Raw genomic sequence first — 22,851 nt, forward strand, 5'->3', positions numbered from 1 at the left:
ATGTGGGGTGTAGTGGGACTCTAGATGGGATTTGTAGATGGACACAAGATGTCTGGAGCTCCTAAGTTATCCTGCAACAGTTTGAGTCTTGTCCTAACTTTTTTTTCAGATTCAGATGGATTAAATGTGTGCCAGAGGGCCCCATCCCAGGTGAGGGGTTTCCCCCGTGCAGGTGAGGCCCCGTTTGTCTCTGCGGCAGAAGTGTAAATGATGCCTCTGTTTCAGCACTGTTCTTTGTCTTTCTTTTTAGGAAGCAAATGTGGATACCAGCAGTCAAGGTGAGCAGTGGAGAGAAGTAGTTGTTATTGCTCAGGTCTCAATTTCTGGTGCAGCTCTAAGCTTCCATTCTCGTTTGTGCGCTTTAGGCAATCCACTCGGAGTATGCCCAGCCCCCGTCACCAGCCGGCCGATGCACCGGGTTTCCTGCAAATGTGAGCCCTGTGGATGCATTACAGGACTTGGTGATGAAGCCCTGAACTTTTCTATTTAAAGGTGCCATCCAGGTGGCCTCCGGCAAGTGCTGAGGAGTTGTGGTGAGTCAGGGAAGTAGGGGGGAGGAGCGAGGGTCCACTCAGGTTTCAGCCATGCCAAATCACCTCATCTCCTCTTAACCCAGGCATCCCCTGTGGCGACGGCCTCGGTCTCCGAGCGTGCCCGAAGCGTGCGGCCCGAGCAGCTGAGCGTTCTTAGGAGCACGGTGAGTAGCAGGCTTGTGGGGTTTTGGCCGATGTGGTGCCACGATCCGGCACTGATGTTTGGTTTTCTTTAATATAGCTGTCTAAGAGACACCAGCCCGGTGCCAGCAGGACCTTCCCAGCTGACGAGGTTTCCTTTCTTCGCACCTGAGACCGGCATTCCCGGATGTCTGAGAGAGAAGTAGAGGGCCATGACCCCCAGGGGGGATGAAAGCAGGGTGCTGGTTTGGGAATTACTGGGAGGGGGGGGTTGAGTCCGCTTTGGAGGTGAGTAGGTTTGGAGGTGAGGAGTGTCCATGAAGTGGCCCCTTAGGCCCCATAAAAGCAAAATCTCACTTTTGATCCCAGTGCTGAGGTGAGCGGGGCAGAGCAGTCCCGGTGTGTATTGTGTCACTTGTCTTTTGTATATTATGTGTTGTTGGATATCTCATGTCTTTTATCATAGCCCTTTGAGGGGCCTGTCAGAAACCTTGGCACCAGTCTTAGCATCTGTACTCTCAGCGTTCCTTGCCCTGGCACCGATGCCATGGAACTTTTAACTTGGTAGCTCAGACAGGTATCAGAATAGCAACTCTTTTTCGAAGCATCCGGTCAGATGTCTTTTCAGGTCTTGTTCTGAGCTGTACGGACAGCTATGCCCTGCCAGGATCCATTATGGCAGATTAGGACTTGAAAGAATGTGGGGACAGGTAGAGGCTTCTGACCGTAGGATTCTCGGGCATCCATCTTTGCAGTTCTTGGAATAAATCATTCAGTTAGCATCTTCTTCCTCCAGGGTTCTCTGAACTTCATCAGCCTGCCATCAGTTTCACCTTGGTCTTCTAATTTTGCGTCCTCTCGGTGCTCGCTGTCATTTTCCTTACCCTGAGATTTCTGTTCCTGTTGTGTCCCCGTTGTTTGTCCTGTCCTGTGTCACGGGTATCTGCGCACACATTTGTGCTGGAGCTGCTCTGCCCTGCCGCATAGCCTGGTGCAATAGGCGAAGTCCTGGGGACTCGATGTTTGTAATGTGGGGTGTAATTGGACTCTAGGTGGGATTTGTAGATGGGCACAAGATGTCTGGAGCTCTTAAGTTATTCTGCAGCTCTTTGATTTTTGTCCTTTCTTTCAGGTGCAGAAGGATAAAATCCAGGGCAGAGCCCCCCATCTCGGGTGAGGGGATTCCCCCGAGCAGGTCAGTCACTGTTTGTCTCTGCAGAGGGAGCATAAATGATGGCTGTTAGAGCAGTCTTCTTTGTCTCACTTTTTAGGAAGTCAAAGCAGAGAGCAGCAGTCAAGGCCGAGTGAGCGAGGTGAGCATTGAGTAGTGTACAGAAGCAGTTGTTTTTGCTGATGTCTCAGTTTCTGGTGCAGCTCTAAGCATCTCCACTTTTTTTTTTATTTTAGGTGGTCCGCTTGCCATCTATCCTGGCCGAGCATGCCCATTCCAGGTGTGTGCAGCTTAAGGTATCAGTGTGGCATGCTTGTCAGATTTGGGAGGTTGTGTTTTCACAGTGTCTCAGCATGCTTTTCTGCTTTGTTTCTTTGCAGGTGCTGTCACTGCCCTAGGCATGCCAAGGAACGGAGGAGGGCAGGTGAGTCGGGGTTTAGGCAGGCTGACTCATAGGTGAGCGTTACACAGCAGCATGCTAAGGGTGTACCTTTTCTTTTTGCAGGTATCTTCTGGGCACCCTCTGGAGTCAAATCAAGATTTGAGGTGAGCCGGGGCAGGGGTGCGGAGGAGCCCTGGGGATTACTGGTTTTGAGGGCAATAGTCACCTTTTCTGTTTTGTCTTAGGTACCCTGAGGAGCCTCGTAGCCAAAGGTTGGAAAGGACAGCACCGAGGCACACACGGAGCACGTTTCAACATCCACGTCCGACCGAGGATGGATTTTGTCTGCTCCTTTTCCAAAAGCTAAGTGTCGGGGCCAGTGGTTGGGAGAAGGGGAAAAACCTTTACTATCGCAGAGGGCAATTTGATGTCAGCTTGGTGGAGAGGTCTGTAGTGGGACAGGCTCTCTGGAAGTAAAGGGAGAGGGTTTCTCCTCAGCCTGACCAGAGCCTTTGCCGGGCAGGGCAGTTCTGACCCATCTCAGGATTCTCGTGAACTTTGTGTCGTCCGCCTTCCTCAACTCAACATCGTCACGGATCTTTCCCCTGAGGAGCTCGCCTTCAGGTCCGGAGCTATCGCCACGGTCACCCGGCAGTCCGCTTCCTTCTCTAGGCTCGCTGAGCCTCTCGAGCATCCTCTTAACTGCTTTGGCACTAACTTCTTTTAACGAGTTACATTTCATCATCGCGTGCCATCGTCATAGGGCTTCCTTTCCTTTGGCATCATCAGCCTCTGGCTCATCTTGCACTAGGAATCTCGGGTCCCTAAGGGGACAGTGCCAGGCAGTTGCCACTTGTCTCTGTGTTATGTCACCCATGTCTATGTTATGTTGTCCGTGTCTGTGTCCGTTGTCTTCCATGTCATAGGCCTTTGTTACGTCTCGATGCTTTATTGGCACTATTCTGTGCCATATAGGCCGTGTTCTACTCACGTTCCTTTCTGGATATCCCTTCTTCTGGCATCTTTTCATTTTTACTCTTTGAGACAGTAATGTCTCAAACGGACAAGATGTTCTCATCCATCTTCCTTCTCACTACCAGCTTTGGTAGTGCCTTTTTTTCCATGCCATTCTCTTGGACTGCTAGAGGGAGTGTCTTGCACACTCCTCATGTGACTGCAGTACTTCTATAAGTTCCATCTTCTCAAGGGTATAGGACTCAAGAATTGATCTTCCAGCGAGTTATCTCAAGTCCTGGCTTTTATATTGTGTGTACCTGTGCTGGCTTATACTGTATGTACCTACACTCTATGTACACTTGCACTGTATGCATCGACTTACATTGTTGTGTGTATTTATATTGTACCACTTATGGTTGGAGCTGCCCTGCCAGGGCACGTAGTCACAGTTAGGTAGAAGAGTTATAAAAACTTTACTGTTCATCTGTCTTTTATGGGATTTTGGGTAGAAAACTTATTGGTCCAGAGTGGAGACAAGTCCTAGCTGTCAGATAGCCACTCGTTGACCGCTTCCTGTCGTCTCACAGGTCCCTGAGGCTGCCGATTTCCCCAGAATCTACCATTTGATGTCAAGGAGCGCAGCCAGAAGATGTGTCGCAGCACGTTCTTCAGCGTCTCGAGTAAGGGCCGCAGCGAGCGTGTAAGTGGGAAGAGCGTGTGAGCGTGTGTGAGAGCACGTGTCTGTGTCTGTCTGCGTCTGCTCGTCTCCGCGTGTGTCAGCGCATGCTGACTGGATTACTGGATTTAACCTTGTGTGTGTGACTTTTGCTTTTCAAGTTTTTCAACTCATTTTTAAATTGAGAATAAAAAATCCCCAGCTGGGTTCCCCCCCCCCCCGGCTGGTTTTTTTTTTTTCCTTGGTCCCGGTCAGTCTGTGAGGCGACGTTCATCACCAAAGTTTGGGCACAGACTGTCCAGGGACCGGGGTTTTTTTGTCAAGCAGAAGGATTTTTTTGAGGCTCCCGGGAACCATGTTCCCGAGGACCAATGATTGCTGGGGTGTAATTTAGCAGTTGTGATGAGAGGGATGGTGACTTCGTGTGTCATCTGAAGGGGGTGTTAATGGTAGATGAGTGTTGTTTTTTGTGTGCTTTTGTTGGTTTGGGTTTCCTATAACAATAAATCCACATGTAATGAAAATAGAAAAAGGTTATCATCTTGTGTTAATATGTGTGTTGTGTTGTATTGCTCTGTATTGCAGGGTGAGCACAGGGTGAACCCTCTCCTCCTTGCTGTGACACCTGGGCTGGCAGGAATGACACAGTGACCTCGGCCGGCCGATGCTGCCTGTGCCATCACCTGGCACTGACGTGTTTGATGAAAATCCTTTCGCTGGGATTTTTCTCCTGAGAAGCCTCAGAACAGAAATGGAACCAGTAACAATCTGCTGGCTGTGGAGTGTGGCCTGGAGATGGTTTAGCAACAGGGGCATCTTGGATTAGTCTCCTGTGCATTATTTCTACTTGATGACCAATCATGGTCCAGCTGCGTCGGGGCTGTGAGCAGTCCCAGGTTTTTATTATTCATTCCTTTCCAACTTTCTGATGTCTCCTTGCTCTTTTAGTATAGTTCTACTATCTCATTTTCTTTTAATATAATAGAGATCATAAAATAATATTTCAGCCTTCTGAAAGGTGGAGTCAAGATTCTCGTCTCTTCCCTCGTCTTGGGGACCCTCATCACCACAATCAGCGGCCGAGCGCGTTTGTGCGAGCCCCTCAGTAACCCTCGGCCGGTCCCGAGTCAGCAGACACCGGGGGGGCAGCCCCGACACGGCCGAGAGCGGGGAGACACCCTCTGTGCCCCGAGGGTACTGAGGGCACCTGGGCTGGGGGGAGACACTCTCTGTGTGTGCCCCGAGGGTGCTGAGGGCACCTGGGCTGGGGGGAGACACTCTCTGTGTGTGCCCCGAGGGTGCTGAGGGCACCTGGGCTGGCAGGGAGACACTCTCTGTGCCCCGCGGGTGCTGAGGGCACCTGGGCTGGGGGGAGACACTCTCTGTGTGTGCCCCGAGGGTGCTGAGGGCACCTGGGCTGGGCCCCTGTGCAGCACAAGAGACACCAGAGACAGCAGTAGAAGATAAAGGGCTGACTCTTAGCAGGGGTTAATCCAAGGTTTTATTAAGAGTCCCAAAGGAGCTCCTGCACCTCAGGGGCCTCCTGCCGAGAGCCCCGGGAGATGTGCCAAGGTCACCTTTAAAGGGAGGTGGAAACCCAAAGTAGATAACATCCTACCAACCATTAAGTGACCCTAAGGGATGGATGCTGGGGGATCCAGACATACAGGACAGCGTATGGGGCAAGGCTTGGGGGGCTGACCCCTGGCCTCTGGCTGATCACTCGACGACTTGGACCGAAACTTCTGCATGGAGGGGATGGGAGGCTGAGTGATTGACAGAGAGGCAGGGTGGGCATTTGGGGATGATCTCATCCTGGGAGAGGGATAACACAGGTAAAGGGAGGGGGGTACAGTTTGGGATAAGCCATTTGGGAAAAATATGGGGATACAAAACAAAATGACTTCAAAGTATTACAAAGTATAAAAATGCACTACAGCAGGTTTGGGCAGCACCAAATAAAATGTAATAAAATGCTTTAAAAATAAAAAAATTAAAAATAAAAATTATATAAAATTTAAAAAAACAAAATTAATTTAAAATAAATGAAAAACAAAAACTGTAAAGTGCTGTAAAGTGCTGTAAGAGTTCCCGAAAAGGTAGTGCCATAATGCAAGACCCTCAAACACCACCACAATCACCAGCTTGAGTTGGTCTGGGCAGCACTAAATAAAAAAAACTAAAAACCTTTAAAAATAGAAAAATAAAAAATAAAATTAAAAAATAAAATTAAAGCTTTTAAAATAGAAAAAATAAAAATAAAATTTAAATAAAAAATAAAAATAAAAAATAAATGCTTTAAAAATAGAAAAATTAAAAATAAAAAATAAATAAAAAATAAAATTAGAATAATAAAATAAAAGCTATAAAAATAGAAAAATAAGAAATAAAATTAAAAAATAAAATTAAAGCTCTAAAAATAAAAAAATTAAAAATAAAAATTAAATAAAAAATAAAAATAAAAAATAAATGCTTTAAAAATAGAAAAATTAAAACTAAAATAAAAAATAAGATTAAAAATTAAAATAAAAAGCTTTAGAAATAGAAAAATTAAAAATAGTAAGTATATAAAAAATAAAACTAAAAAAATAAAATAAAAACCTTTAAATATAGAAAAATTAAAACTAAGTAAATAAAAAATAGAAAAATAAAACAAAAGCTTTAAAAATAGAAAAATTAAAAATAAAAATTAAAAAAATAAAATAAAAGCTTTAAAAATAGAAAAAGTAAAAATAAAAATTAAATAAAAAATAAAATTAAAAAAAGCTTTAAAAATAGAAAAATTAAAAATAATAAGTAAATAAAAAATAAAATTAAAAAAATAAAAATGCTTTAAAAATATATAAATTAAAAATAAAAATTAAGTAAAATTAAAAAAACAAAATTAATTTAAAATAAATTAAAAACAAAATAAAAACTGTAACGTGCTGTAAAGTGCTGTAATCGTTCCATAAAAGGTAGTGCCGTAATGCAAGACCCTCAAACACCACCACAATCACCCGCTTGAGTTGGTCTGGGCAGCACTAAATAAAAAAAACTAAAAACCTTTAAAAATAGAAAAATTAAAAATAAAAAATAAAATTAGAAAAATACAGAAAGCTTTAAAAATAGAAAAATAAAAAATAAAATTAAAAAATAAAATTAAAGCTTTTAAAATAGAAAAAATAAAAATAAAATTTAAATAAAAAATAAAAATAAAAAATAAATGCTTTAAAAATAGAAAAATTAAAAATAAGTAAATACAATTTTAAAAATAAAATAAAAAGCTTTAAAAATAGAAAGATTTAAAATAAACATTAAGTAAAAAATAAAATTAAAAAATGAAAATAAATTTAAAATAAATTAAAAACAAAATAAAAACCGTAAAGTGCTGTAAAGTACCATAAAAGTTCCATAAAGGGTAGTGCCGTAAAGCGCGACTGTTGTAAAAGGCGCCGTAAAGCGCGACCGTCGCAAAAGGTGCCGTAAAGCGCGACTGTCGTAAAAGGTGCCGTAAAGCGCGACTGTCGTAAAACTGCCGTAAAGGGCGACGGTCGTAAAGCGCGACTGTCGCAAAAGGGGCCGTAAAGCGCGACTGTCGCAAAAGGGGCCGTAAAGCGCGACTGTCGTAAAAAAAAAAGTGCCGTAAAGCGCGACTGTCGTAAAAAAACAGTGCCGTAAAGCGCGACTGACGTAAAATTGTGCCATATAGGCTGGCAGCGCCGTGGCCGTCACGGAATGCCGCACAAGATCGCGACGGCCTCCCGAGTGGGCGTGTCCGGGACGGGGCGCCGTGTCGACGGGCTGACGTCATTAGGCGGCACTCTGCCTGCAGTGCGCCGTTCCAGACGGCAGGGGGCGCTGTGCCTGCAGTTCGCCGGCGCAGACGGCAGGGGGCGCTGTGCGTGCAGTTCGCCGGTCCAGACGGCAGGGGGCGCTGTGCCTGCAGTGCACCCATGCAGACGGCAGGGGACGCTGTGCCTGCAGTGCGCCCATGCAGACGGCAGGGGACGCTGTGCCTGCAGTGCACCCATGCAGACGGCAGGGGACGCTGTGCCTGCAGCGCGCCAAAGCAGGCGGCAGGGGGCGCTGTGCCTGCAGTGCGCCCATGCAGACGGCAGGGGGCGCTGTGCCTGCAGTGCGCCCATGCAGACGGCAGGGGGCGCTGTATAAATAGAGTATTAAGTACAAACTATCTAGAAGAAGAAATAAAAGCTCTATGTCACCTGCAGCTGTAGAAAATTTCAGCTCCCATGGAGGAAATAGTTTTCCTAAAATCATTACCGTTTTGGGGGTTTTTGCACTCTCCGGTAGCCTGAACGTTTCTACTGCTGCTTTTTTATTCTAAAGCTAGAATGGAAATCCAAGATTAGAAATACAGGGAAAGAAAGAGAGAAATGATTAAAGAGAGAAAGAAAGAAAGAGAGAAAGAGAGAGAGACAGAAAGAAAGAAAGAAAGAAAGAAAGAAAGAAAGAAAGAAAGAAAGAAAGAAAGAAAGAAAGAAAGAAAGAAAGAAAGAAAGAAAGAAAGAAAGAAAGAAAGAAAGAAAGAAAGAGAAAGAAAGAGACAGAAAGAGAGCGAGAGAAAGAAAGAGAGAGACAAAGAAATAGAGACAGAAAGAGAGTGAGAGAAAGAGAGAGAGAAAGAAATACAGACAGAAAGAGAGAGACAGAAAGAGAGCGAGAGAAAGAAATAGAGACAGAAAGAAAGAGACAGAAAGAGAGCGAGAGAAAGAAATAAAGAGAGAAAGAAATAGAGAAAGACAGACAGAAAGAAAGAAAGAGAGACAGAAAGAGAGAGAGAAAGAAATAGAGAAAGACAGAAAGAAAGAAAGAAAGAAAGAAAGAAAGAAAGAGAGAGACAGGAAGAGAGCCAGAGAAAGAAAGAAAGAGAGAGAGAAAGAAATAGAGAAAGACAGACAGAAAGAGACAGAGAGTGAAAGAAAGAGAGAGAAAGAAATAGAGAGAGACAGAAGGAGACAGAAAGAGAGCGAGAGAAAGAAAGAAAGAGAGAAAGAAATAGATAGACAGAAAGAAAGAGAGAGAAAGAGAGAGAGAGACAGAAAGAAAGAAAGAGAGAGAGAAAGAAATAGAGAAAGGGAGACAGAAAGAGAAAGACAGAAAGAAAGAAAGACAGACAGAAAGAAAGAAAAGGAAAAAGGAAAGGAAGAAAAAAAAAAGGAAGGAAGAGAAAGGAAGAAAAAAAAATGAAACAGGAAAAGGGTGAGAGTGAAAAAGAAAGAGCGAAAGTGGAAAAAGGGGTGAAAAAACAGAGTGAAAAAAAGAAAAAAGAGTTGGAGTGGAAAAGAAAGGACATTCGGGAGGGGCGGTGCTGCCTAAGGTGCTTCCGCGCCCAGGAGCGAAGGAGCCGTTTGATCCCCTGGCGGGAGCGCAGCTCCCGGTGGCGGAAAACGGAGCGGTGGCTGTCAGTCCGAGACTACAACTCCCGGCAGGCCCTGCGGCCGTAAAGCGCGGCGTCTGACGCAACGGCCGACGCGCCATATGAATGGCTGGCGGGCCGAGGCGGCCGCGCGCCGGGGGAGCGGGCTGGGCGCGGGGAGCTCCCGGCGCCTCTCCCGCGCGGGACGGAGCCGCGGCAGCGACGCTGGAGGGGCGAAGCCTCCGGCCGGCCGCCCGCACGGAGCCGAGCGGCGCGGAAGGGGCGTCCGCCCGGTGCCTCGGCCTCGCTCAGCGGTCCCGGTGGCGGGGGCTCAGCTCGGGCGGGGCGCACTGCCGCCCGCCGATGGCGGAGCGCCAGGTGGTGCTTTGCTGCCGCGGGCCGGGACCTGCAGGAGCCGCCCCGGGCGAGCGGCGCCGGGCGCTGCCGCGGTCACTGTGCGGCGGCTGGCGGAGGCGCGGGAGCCGCCGAGCTGCAGCCGTGTCCCTCGGGCTGCTGCCGCTGCTGCGGGCGGGGGCGGACGAGCGGCTGCGCAGGCGGCTCCGCGGCGTGCTCAGCCTTGCGAGCAGAGAGCGCTCGACAGCGCTGGAATGACACGGCTGCTGAGTGCCTCAGTGCTCGTGGCTCTTTCTTCCACGCAAACAGATGGAGCGGCATCGCTGAGCAGTAAAACACAGCGATGGCCCGGAGAATGGCGAGCGCAAGGAGCGCGCGGGCTGGATCCTTCTGCTGGCACAGGTGCGATCCGCAAACTCAGCCCCTTGTGCCCCTACCCTCCCGACCCCCAGGGGAAATGCTCTCCAGCCTCGAGCTGCTGCAAGACAAAACGTGTGATTTGACACTAGGGTCCGGAAAAGGTTTCCGTTTAGATTAGCAAATGCCTCAATTGTTCTTGGTTACATCCTAGGATCGGTTTTAGGCAGTGACTTTATACCGCTTGTTGGATTTTCTTGTGCAATGGTAAGAAAATCGGCAGGTCTGATACTGGTTTCGCTTTTTTTCTACTTCATGTTCCATGAGCTGCTTTTATCCAAGCAATTGGTTTAAAGTTCTACTGTAGGCGTTTCTGGTTCACTTTTTTTTTTTTTCTTTGCAGCACCCGTGACTTTTTTTTTTTTTTCTCTAAATCGGCAGCAAATATAGCTGAGTAAAATTACCTTGGTTTTCTTCCTTCTTAAATGTTTTTATTGATAATCCTATTTGAATATGCAGAACAAGTGGGTATGTCCTGTAATATATCCTAGCTTTTCTTGTTTACAGGGTACTCAGAAAATAGTTTTCCCTTAGAGTCCCACTGAAACATTCTCAGTGCAATCTCCGTTAAGGTATGTGTTTACAAATAAGCCACCATCAGCTGAGATATTTGCCTGTGTACCTTTTCCTGTAATTCAGAGCTTGCGTTCTGTGGTTTTTGTGATAAACCTATCAAACTTGTGAAACTGTTTTGCAAGTCTTAATCGTTGAAGGCAGCAAGAAGTGGTTTTAAAGCCTGTTCTTGAGCAGACAAAGGGAAAAAGTGTGAATTTGATGCTGAACTTGTCCTTTTTCATTTGACTTGCCTTGAATGATTTAGGAAGAGAGAGAACTAGAAAAAAGAGAGAAATAGAATTGGTTCTTGAGCCCTCCTAAAATGCTCCCCGTGATTCTGTGTGGAGCCAAAGTGAAGGGTGATGGAACAGAGCCCTGTGCTTTAGAAGGAAATCACTTTCAACCTGATCTCCACCCTGAGTCTCCCTAATTTCTGTTTTTAAAATGCAAACTAAGTTTAGGAAGTGTTGGAAGTTAGTATTTTGGGGAAGAAATGGCAGTTGCACCAACCGTTCCATTTCCCAGAGGCTCTGGGAACGATTCATTTTGTAAGCGCTGTAACTGCAATCGGTTGGTGGTTCGGGGTTGGAATGTGCACTTGCCCTCCTCTAAAGCACTCGTTCATTTGCATTTCAGTGCCAGGAGTCTGGAGAAACTGGAGAAGAGCCCAAGAGACGTTTTTCATCCTGAGATACAAAAGGTAGGAAGTGACTTTTTTTTGTTTGGTTCTTTTTCTTTATGATTTCCTGGAAATAGAAGTAATTAAGTATAGATACTACTGGTTTGTTTCTTCCAGTAGCTAATAAGAATAAGAATAATGATAATCTAATACTACTTAAACTGTCTCTTTATCCATTGAACTGGCCATTTCAAATCCAAACTTCTAAACACAAATAAAACCATCATCCTTGTAGAATCTTTAATAGGAGTGGGCTGAAGATGCTGTTTTTGTTGACAGGATTTATTGGTTCTTGAAGGGCAAGAGATGAGTACAAGCCTAACTACTTCTTGCTCACAGACCCGTCCGGTGAGTACAGCTTTGTATTTTGATGGGCTTTTGATGACTTCTAAATCAATTGCTCGTTACAGTAAAAAGAAGTAATGTTTTTTTGAACCTGACAGCAAAAATAACTTGAAGCACCAACTTAATAATAATTGATCACCAATCTAAGTTAATGGTTTTATGCTATACTATCAAAGTTTAAAGGTAAATTATCGTGTAGTAGGAGATAGTATAAAATGTATGTTCTGATGTGTAGGATGTATGCAAAGATTAGAGGAACCAAATTGTTATGTCTTCTGTTTGACTGTTTACCAAATAATATTTGGTTTTATTTTCCAGGGATCGATGAATTTTAAATTTGAGTCCTCTATGCTAAGGATGGTCAGCTTACAGGTGATGAAATGTTCAGTCATGGTGAGTTTTTCACCTTCTCCTTAATTGTTTTGCTCATCTGAAAAAAAAAAAAAAAAAAAAAAAGGTATGTTTATTATTTGTTACCCTGTTCTGTCCGTTTCCTCAGTATTTGCTGGAGCTCTGCTTACCCAAGCTTTGGGTAAAACAAGCTTTGGGTTCCTTCTGTCCCACTGGGTGTTGCCCAGTTTGGTTGCATCTGGTGAAATTCACCCTGAGCCCTTACAGAACCAGCTCAAACCACGTGAGAGCCATTCGCAGCTCTCTCAGGACACCCGGAGGAGGATGGGTGACGTTTCTGAGCATCTGGCAAGTGTACTTCTATCAAAACTCGGCCTCTGTAATTTCTGGGGAAAACCCTTCTGTATCCTGGAGGGTTCCTCAAACTCTGTTGAGGATCCAGGTAGCAGTTGCTCACCTGGATGGTTCCAGCTCCTCAAGTTAACACTTGTACTCTTGCCCTGTAGTTTAGATCTATTGTAGTTTTGTTATTTTGCACGATTTTACGTCTTTGGAAAATAACGTGTGTTTCACTCTTTGGAACCTCTCGGATCATTCTTTGGTGCAGCACCACCTAATGGGACACTTGGCTGCTGTGCTGAAGGGCTTGGTTACTGGGATTGTAAATCCCGGAGAGTTTGTAAGTCTTCTGTCCCCAGGGAGGTGTCACGCTTTGTTCACTCTGTTTGTCAGGTGCTGCTTCTCGTCGGAAGTATTAACTTCAAACTGCCCTGTTCTTTTTTTAACTTTTTTTCCTGGTTCTCTCCGTAGGGCAGGGAAGGACTCTCGTATCCCGGTCGTCAGACTCAGCGCTGCCCGAGAAGATACAGAGAGTGTAAAAATCATAAGAAGCAAATAGGACTGCAGAGGAAACAAACTGGAGAGAACAAAAGGTGATATTGTTCTCCTTAGCCTGGATTAGAAACATCCCCTGTGCTTTGATGCCGGTGGCTGCCAGGGGCTCGTTAGGTCTTTTTAGGCAGGTGTAGGTGTTCACTTGTAGGTTCTATTTTTTGGCAAAGGACCATGAGAGAAGTTTATTTCTACATCCAAATAAACATTCATCTTATCTGAACATAACCTGTCATCCCATTTCTGACGTTAAGGACTCCTGTATAAATACTTGGGGAGGTTTTCTTTGTCGTTTCTGAATGGTTCCACTTTGGTTCCATCTACCTGCCGGATACTTGAACGAGTCTGAGGTGGTTTAATTGCATACTGCTTCCTTGAAATTCTGTTGGTCTCTGCTTGGAACCCTTCTTGTAGTGCTTAATGCAAGACTTCTGATGGTGTTTTCTTGCCTGTTTGTGTTTAAGGTCGTGCTCTGATGCATTTACAGAAACCATGGCAGGAGAGAGTCAGCTGCTGGAGAAGAGGAGACAGTATTATCCCTGGGCAGCATAGAACTGCGCTACTGCTGTGTCATCAGCTGTGTCTGCACTGAAAGTAGCCACCTTCACTTGTAGGTAGCTCCTTGGTGCTTTAGGACACGCTGAGGGATTTATTCCTTTTGGGATCCACGATGAGAATTCCCAAGAGAGGTAGTAATAAGGTATGAGATTGGAAAAAAGCCTGTGTCCTTGGAATGTTGTTGTTGTCGTCAAAAGTTAATTTTTCCTTCTTTCTTAGCCAGTAGTCAGCTTTTTGCTTTATTTTTTGTGGGATCAGTATTTGATTGTTTAAAAAATTGCTTCAAAATAACTGCAGTGGCTGGCCACCAGGACCTTGTTCAGATTTGCCTATTTGCTTGTAGCTAAAACGTTTCCATATTGTTTCTCATTCTATTGAAGAAACTGCTGCCCAGTCAACTAAGAACTGAACATCTATCTGTCTAGGACATGGGGAGAGGATTTAGGTCGTGTCTTTGTTTCCAGAAAAAAGTTCCAGTGTAGTTTCTAACTAGAGGCAAAGGGGGGGTGAAGACTCGGGGCTCTGATGCCGTTGGGGGCACCCCGAGGTGCCCAGGAGAGGGAGCCCCACTGCGGTGCAGGAGCAGGTATGTTATCACGTACTAGAGAGCAAATTATAAATAGAAATATGAAAATTATAAATATAAAAATATTTTTTAAATTATTAAATAAAGTGGGGGTTTTTTACTTGCCAATAGGCAGGGTTTTGATTATAAAAATTATAAATACAAACAATATGAAGGTAGAAAACTAAGTCTAGAAATATATCATAAATACATACAGTTTAAAAGTAGAAGAAAAAATCAGTTGCAGCAGTAGATACGATACATAATATAAATAATAATTTAAATACATGACTAGAATTTTATAGATATTATATATAATTATTAATAGATTGCATCAAAAGAAACTATAAATATAAATGTGAATGTAATTCTACAAAGTATAAATAAAAATATTTCAATATCGTTTAAAAGAAGGCATTTATTGTATTTATTTGGTTAGAGATGGGTTTTTATTTGGATTAATAGAAGTATTCTAGAAATATAAATCTAACTATAGAAAGATACAATCGATAGAGAAAGATATTTCTAAAAACACAACCGAACGACGCCGCCTTCGGGGGAATCGCACGAGCTCGGCCGAAGCAAGGCGAGAGCGGCCGACCCTGACGGCCTCGAGCGAACCGAGGCGAGGCTTCCGAGGCTGCCTGGAGCGAAGCGAGCCGAGCTCAGGCGAAGCGAGCCTGCCGCTCTCGTGCGCGCTAATTAGCGCCAGTGCGGTCCCAGCCTAATGAGCTCCTGCCCGAGCCCGCGCTCCCGGTCGTGTCCGCGCCATGGCCGGGCCGCCCGCGGGACGCGGCAGCGGGAGAGCCCCGAGCCGGGCGAGCTGAACGTGAGGCGGCGGCGCTTGCCCGCCCGCCGTCAGCGAGCCGAGCCGAGGCGAGCGGAGCCGAGGCGCGCCGAAGGCACAGAGCGGCTGGGAGCTGGGCCGAAGCGAGGCGAGCTCGGCCGAAGAGGCGAATGCAGGCGCCAAGAGCCGAGTTGAGGCGACAAGAGCCGACTCGAGCCGAGCGTCTCCGGAGCGAGCCGAGCTCCGCCGAGCGCAGCATCCCGGGCAGGGCGAGGCGCCGGGCCGGGCTCGGGGTGCAGCCGGGGCTCTGGGAGGCTTCCCCGCCTGTCCCTCTCTCTAGCCCTCCTTCCTTCTCCCCGTATTCGCCTTCTCTCGCTCCCTTTCCCCCATTCCCTCTCCCCCCACAAACCCGGCTCCTTCCTGTCCTGTCCCTAGCCCGCTACTCCCTTCTGTTCCCCCTCTCTCCTTCCTCTGCCCAGCCTCCCTGTACCCTCGTCCCGGGCTTTCCCTTCCCGTCCCGCTTTCCTGCGCAGCCCGAGCTCCCTCGCCGCCCTTTCTCATGCCCTGCTCTCGCTCCTCTCTTCCCGTGCCCCCTTACCTTCTTTGCCCCGCAGCCGCGGGGCTCGGGCTGCCGGAGAATAAAGGCCCGAGGGCCGGAGCCCGGCGGCGCTGGGCCCTTGCAGGAGTCCCCGCGCGGGGCCGGAGGCTCTCGGCGGATCCCCCCGTGCCGCTCAAGCAGCCCGGCCGACAGCGCCGGAGCTGCGGCTTTGCCGGCATCGCGCTGAGAGCGGCCCCCGCCCTGTGCCGGGCCGTCCCCGCCGTCTGTGCCGCTCCCTCTCTCGCTGCCCCCGGCCCGTGACAGCGAGGCTGGGCAGGAACCTCAACCCTTCTGGGGGCTGCCCCCCCTTTCTTGTTGCAGCAGAATCCCTTGCTGGGGCCATGCGCGTGTGGGAAGGGCTTGGGGGAAGCGCTGCGCTGCTGTCCAGGGCAGTTCTGAGCCTTCTTTGGGGGTCAGGAAAAGAGGGGGTGAAGACTCGGGGCTCTGATGCCGTTGGGGGCACCCCGAGGTGCCCAGGAGAGGGAGCCCCACTGCGGTGCAGGAGCAGGTGGGGGGCGGGCGAGGGGCGGGGGTCACGCTGGGTGCCGTCCCCCAGAGGGACCCAAAGCTGCCACCAAATGCGCAGGGAAATTGCATTCCAATGTCTTGGGACAGAGGCTCATGGGAAGTTTTCTCAGCTATCTAAGGCACGGAGCCCTGGAGCCAAGTCAGCCTGAGCTGCTGTGTGCTTGCTGTGAGCCTTGAGGTGAGCGCGCATCATTGCGGGCTTGGGATCGATTGAAATGCACTAGGGAAACCAGCTCTGGGGAGGGAGGGAGGGAGGGAGGGAGGGAAATGCTCTCTTAACATGTGCCAATTCTTCTGTCAAACTCATCAGGGCAGGACAGCGTTCAGACTGAAAGTGTGAGAAGCTGTGGAGTGAGACACAGAATCTGAAAGGAGCCCTGGACTCACAAGTGCACGAATTTTGCTTTTGGCTTGGATTTAAACTCAGAAGTTGTAAGGAATTTGGGAAGGAGAAGGGACATTTCAGAAGGAGAAGGAGAAGATGTTACAGTCCTGGCAAAACCTTTTGTTCTGGCTAATAAAAGAAGTTAGTTTAAAAAATAAAAAAAGAAAAAAAAGTAGATTTTTTTTCCTTCACTGTTGTATTTGTTGGTGGTATATGGTGTGTTGTTTTATTTCTTGGTCTTATTAACTCTGTGTAAATAGTTTTTTGAGTGAAGCTCACTTTCTGGACGGGTTGGTTTGTATTTGAGGTAGGATTAATTTCAAGAGGTTTCTTTCCTAGACTTCTGACAGGTATTCCTGGGATTTTGGTTTTGTTTACTGTATGTATCAACAGAGAGATTTGGTAGGGCCAGCTGGGCTGCTGGAGTTTTGGGTGTTAATTTATTAGATGGCTTTTGTTCACTGCAGTTTTGAATTGTTGAAAGGGTTTTTAATGTAGTGGTTTTAAGGCGGTTTTTAAGAATTGTTTGTATTGTTTCACGTTGTTTGTAGTTGGTGTATGATCAGGGATATGGTGGAACTTCTTGAACGTTCTGGTTTTAGTGTTCCTAAGTTCCGATTTCTTTCTGGTTTGATTTTTTTTTTTTTAGTTTTATTTTTTGAGACAGGGGCATTTATATGGTGGGTTTTTATAGGCAATATGTTTTTAAATTTGGGTAGTGATATTTTTTAGTATTTTAATAGTTTAGATTTTTTATTTTAATGCTTTTTTAATATTTTAAAATAATTTTTATAGATGATTGGTTATTATTTGTGGGTTAGCATAAATGTAGAGCTTTGGGGGTTTTTATAGTAATGTTTAGGGTCAGTTGTAGGGTTTTGAGTTTAGTGAGTTGGTTTGATTTTTTTAATTGGTGTTTGTTTTTACTAGCAGTTCTGTCATTTTCAATGTGTATCTGAGTTTTTTGGGGTTTTGAGCCATTGGTTTAGGAGGAAGTTTATGATGAGAATGTACGGAGCTTTTGGGCTAGTTATAGTGGGATTTCAAATTTCTTGACAGTTCGGTTGATTTGAGTTTTTCTTAGGGTTAAATGTTGTGGGGTCTTTGTTCTGTTAGTCCTAGAAATAGGTTTTGTTTGGATATGCTGCGATGGGATGAGCGTGGGCTGCGTACCGGTGCTGACGAAGGCGCAGGATTTTTGTGGTTCTGATGCGTTGGGTCAATGAATTGATATGGTCTAATATATAGATTAAAGTTGAAATAAATATAAATATAAAAATAAATATTAAATGATAGTGGTAAACATAAATATAGAAAACAAATAGATAAATATGTAAAACTATAATATATAGTATATTATTGTAACATACCATAATATATATAAATGATAGTCTATTTTATATATATCCAATGACATATAAATCTAGATTGTAAATCTAAAAGTATTTAAATATAGTTAAAATAAATTGGGGATTTTTTGATTTTATTTGGTTATAGGCTGGGTTTTTTTATAAATAATATAAATAATATAAAAATAGAAATAGAAATATACAAATATATATTATATACACCCATATCTATAAATATGTATTACAAATAAATATAAGAAATATACAATATAAAAATAATATCTCTATTTTTTATTATTTATATTATTTATAAAAAACCCCCTCCTCTGTGCAGTCTGTCACAGTTGCCCACAGTCTGTCGTGCTGCTTACGGAAGTGCCAAAAGCCAAAACCTTGAGGAACAGACCTTAATGTGACTCTATAAATGGCTTTAACAATCCCCTCCTTTCTTGTTTTCATTTTGAGGCAATCCTGATTGACTTTGGTTTTCTCCAGCCAGAGTTAATCCAAAATCTGTCTCTTCAGGCCCCTTTCTGCCCTTGCCTAGAGCACAGCACACTTTTTCCCCCTTGAATGTTTCTCCTGGCTGGTGAGGCCATGAAAGGAGTGGGAGATGATGGGAGAGGAGCTCAGTGCAGGCAATTGCAGAGTTCCTCGCTCTCCCCTGTGCAATAAGGAGGGGAGCATTGCCCAGCAGGCAGACGATGGAACGAGTGGAGATGCCTTGTGAGGAAGGCAGAAGGAATTAATGTCTGCAGGAGCCCAGGGAGCGCTGGGGCTGTAACTGGGAGATGCACAGCAGACATTCTCCCCAAAGGCAGGGCAGGGGCGGTTTCTCCTGTTTCTGGGCAATGCCGGGGTGGCTGTCACTGCTGCTGCCACTGGAACTCTCAGCCCAGGGCTCAGGCCAGCGCCAGCAATCATCTCTGCCAGCTCATGGGCATTGCTGGATGTCTCCTGTGCTGCTCAGTGACGCTCAGCAGTCTCAGTTCTGGTCAAAATCATTTCAGTGGGAGCTATGAGGCACAAAAATGCTGAGACCGATTTCACAGAGCCACCTGTCCCTCGTGAGTGCAGGGTGCAATCCCAGCAGAGCAGGGGCAGCTCTCCCTGGCTGTGCTTTCTCTCAGCACCTGAATGACCCTCAGTGTTTGGCAGGAAAGGGGCTCCAGTAAACTGCCTCCTTTCTCCTCTTCCTGGAGTCCCAGCTGCAGAAAGAACTGAGCAGTGGGGTGCAATCCTTGTTTGAAATGGCTGAGAATGAATCTCGATCCCAGCCTCAGAACTGAGCCCCGGTCGTTGCGTTTGCCTTCTCCTGGGTGCGCTGCAGTCGGTGCCATGCCCCAGGGCAGGGATTTGTGTGCCAGCCTTAGCAGGCTGAAGTGTTGGAGATCTCTCGGTGGGCAGGAAATGGAATGGGCTGCCTTGGCCGCACCTGCTCCTGCCAGCTGGATCCAATATCCATGGGGGACTTTGCAGGCACCGCGTGCGTCAGTCCCGCTCCTTAGGACAGGCTCCCAGCTCTGCCCTGGCACTGATCCGGGAGCTCTGGGACACCAAAGGTTTGGAGCGGCCCCTGAGCCTCGGCAATGCCTGCAGGGCCGGAGGCTTCCCTGGGCCAGGGCAGGGAATCCCTGCTTGTTCCCAGGCGGGAATGCCCGGGCTGGAGCAGCTGGGAGGCGTGGCCCATGGAAAGGGACGCGAGCTAAAGGCCGAGAGCTCAGGTGGAAGCAGCGGCTGCCAAGGGAGCTGAGCCAGAGGCAGCCCGGGCAGGGCAGAGGATGGGAATCCTGAAAGGTGAACGTGCCCAGACCGGCAAAGGGCAGAAAGCAAAAGTCCAAGCCAGCAAAAGACAACGTAAACCGTGGAGATAAAAAGACTCTTGAATTTACCTTTTCATAATGAAATAAATCCAGCTGGAACAACATCAATAAAAGCAGTGGGAAGGATCATAGCAACAGGTGGGGTTTTGCTCAGCTCTGCTTCACTTTGATTCCACTACAAAAGATCAAGGCTTCTCAGGAAGATGGAAATGAACACATAGGTTGATCCAAGAGCAGTGAAAAGTGGGAATGAGGCACTTGTAGCCCCAGGAATGGCTCTGCCCTTGTGCGCTAAGAGAGCTTCAGCAGCAATTCCCGCTTTGGTGACATTTTCCAACAACGTGGATTTTCTACAGGGGCAGACTTGGAAAAGAGCAGCTCCACACTGAGATCATGTTGAGAGCTGCTCATGAGTGTCACAGCTGCAGCTCCCCAGAAGCTGAACTGTTCACTGCAGAAAGAAGGAGAGGCAATTTGTTTTGCCATTATCAGTGTGCTAACAATGTGTGCCATGCAAAGGTCACGAGCAGAGATGGCAGCAGGCTTTGCTCTGAGAAGCAGAACAGGTTGGATTTAGGGCATCCTAATGAGATTAGAGTGAGACAAAAGCTCAGCTGATAGGAGCAGAGGAGCACGTGGATCCATCCAGGGATTTCTGTCATGGAAAGCTAAATAGGCAAAGATCTGGCATCAGCTTTAATTGATGGCTGTCATCTTTCCGCTTTTGAGACCTAGTCAGTGGCATGGTATTGGCCAGAGTTTTCAAAAGAAAATGGCATCAGTGTTAGGAATCTTAGCTAGGTGTGATTGCGTTAAGAAGGAAAGGAGAACAGCGTTGTTTATCTTTGTTTTGGAGCCTGCAGCCATTGTGGCTGCTTTGCACAGTGCACGTTGGTAGCAGTCGGTGTGCGAGAGTCTGTAAAATGAATATGAAAGCTTCTGGCCATGCCTTGATCCCGCCCAAGGAGCACAGAGCGAGTTCTCCCTTCAGGAGCAGCCCTGTCGGCCGGCAGTGCCGGCTCCTCCCGGGCACTCCCATCCGCCTCCTCCTCCTGGCGGAGCCCGAGCAGAGAGCCCGCGTCCCCGAGTCCCCGGGCGGGATGCGAGTCCCGGGCTCGGGCCCGTCCCTCTGCTCCCGCTCAGTGCAAGGGGCTCGGTGCCGGCTGCTGCCGAGCCCCGGCCGCTGGGGCTCCGCTTCCTCTGCCAAAGCTGCCGCTGTCCCTGAGAGAGGCGGGGCAGCTGCCATGGCCCGGGAGCGCGGCCATCCTTGGGGAGCTGCTCCTTCCCGGCGGCGGCAGCTGGGAGCTGCCTCAGCCTGAGCTCAGGAGCCGGGCAGGAGCGCCTAGATCGTCACCCGCTGCTGCCCGCTCCGGCCCGGGCACCGGGCACCCCTTCGGTTCCCCCGGGCCGAGCGGATCCGGGGCTGCTCCCCGCGCCGCGGCAGCGCCTGGAGCCACGAGCGGCATCGCTCCGTGAGCCGGAGGCGGCGCAACAAACCCGGCTGGGGATAATGGGATATCACAGTGCTGGGATAACGCGGTATTGCAGACAGGCTGCATTTTATGGCATCCTTTCAGGGCAGGCTTCCTACCTTCTAATGCCACGGGTGGGTTTTTTGCCAGCCTGAGGCAGTTCTCCCAGGAGAATCAAATGTGTGAGAGGTCCATTCCCTGTGACCATCTGTGGGGATGTCTGCAGTCAATTCCACGAGCCTGTGAACTGAGACTAATAAATTGGGCATTTTTCTGGTCTCAGAATCGGGAGTCCTGTGGGTTGTTTGCTTGTTTTGGGTTGTTGTTGTTTTTTTGTTTGGTTGGTTGGTTGGGGGTTTTTTTTGGTTTTTTTTTGTTTGTTTTTGTTTTTTGTTTTTTGTTTTTTGTGTTTTTTTTTTTTTTTTTTTGTGGTGGTGAAGGTGAGGAGGGCTCAGAGACAAAGTCCTCCGCTGCTGGCACTTGGACCCAGTCCCAGCCGGCCAGGCCGAGGGCTGTGAAGCCGGGACTTGAGCCCTGTGTTTCGGGGGTGCAGAACGAGGCTCGCCCAGGCCTCGAGCACAGAGGCCGAGTCCTGCATTTTGGGGCCCGGGCTCGGCCCCGGCCTGACGGGGGCGGCTTCGGGGCTGAGAGAAGCACTCAGGCGCTCCCTCGTGGCGCTCGGCAGCGGAGGCCGAGCTGCGGCCGAGGCTCTTCCCGGAGCCGGGACACTCGTGGGGCCTCTCCCCGGTGCCGATGGGCGGGGGGTGAGGAGCCGGGAGCGCGGCGTTGCGGGGCGCGTGGGGCCGGCGTTCGGGGGCTCGGGCCCAGCCCCCGCCGCGGTCTCGGGTGCCGGAGGCCCCGGGGCCGTTGCCGGGCGGGCGGGGAGGTGCCGGGGGCAGGAGGCGGGGCGGGAGCTGCTGTGTCCCCGGGCCTGGGCGGGTCCCGGCCGGGGCTCGGCGAGCCCGGGCCCGACGGAGCGGGACGGGAAGGTGGGGCCGGCGGTTGCCGCTCCCTGGACGCCACTCCCGCCCGCGGCGCCGGGACACGGAAGGTGACACCGGGACGGGGCTCTGCGGGCTCAGGAGAGCCAGGCCCCTCCCGCCCCATAGCGATGCCAGTCCTGATGGCGACGGGGGAGAGGCGGCACCGCCCGGGGCCCCCCGGCAGAGCCAGGCAGCGCTCGGCCCCCGCAGCCCAGGCCGCGGTCACGGCCCCGCCGCAGCGCCCCGGGCTCCGAGCGGTCCCCGGCGGGAGCAGCCGTCGGGCGGGGCTCGCACAGCGCCGAGCGAGGCTCCCGAGCGATAGCCCCGGGACCGGGGGGGACAGGGGGGCGGGGCCGGCACAGGTGCGAGGGGCGGGGCCACGGAGCGCGGGCACGGGGCGATGCGACGGTGCCACCGCGGCCGGGGGTGGGGGGCAGAGCGCCGCTGGGGTGTGCCGGGCGGTGCCGCCTCTCCCCCGTTGGGCGGATGGAAGCGGCAGCGGGCCCGGGACCGGTTTGGGGCCCGGGATGGCCGCGGGCACGGGGCGCTGCCGGGTGCGGGATCGCGGCCGTTCCCCGGTGCGGAGCCGCCGTGTGGGGCCGGCACCACGCAGGGCGCCCTCTGGCGGACACGGAGCGCGGTGCGAGCGCGGCGCCCCCGCCTGGGGGGGGACAGCGGTGCGGGGGGCGGAGCCTGAAAACAGGGGGCGGGGACAGGGGCGGGGCCGGGCGGCACAAGGGACGAGGCCTGAGAGAACGGGGGCGGGGCCAGGCGGCACAAAGGGCGGGACCAGGGGCGGGGCCGGCTCAGGTGTGCACGGCGGGCGCGGCTCAGGTGTGCGGGGCCCCAGAGCGGCTGCGCGGGGCGGGGCCGAGGTGGTTTAGACCCCGGAAATCGCCTCGGCCGCCATTTGCTCACTCAGAGCACGGTGCGGACGGGAGCTCCGTGTGCGGGCTCCGCCGGTAAGGCGCGGAGGCTTCGGCCTCCCCTTC

This window comes from Molothrus aeneus, unplaced genomic scaffold (assembly GCF_037042795.1).
Source record: "Molothrus aeneus isolate 106 unplaced genomic scaffold, BPBGC_Maene_1.0 scaffold_58, whole genome shotgun sequence".
In the NCBI taxonomy this organism is placed as follows: Eukaryota; Metazoa; Chordata; class Aves; order Passeriformes; family Icteridae; genus Molothrus; species Molothrus aeneus.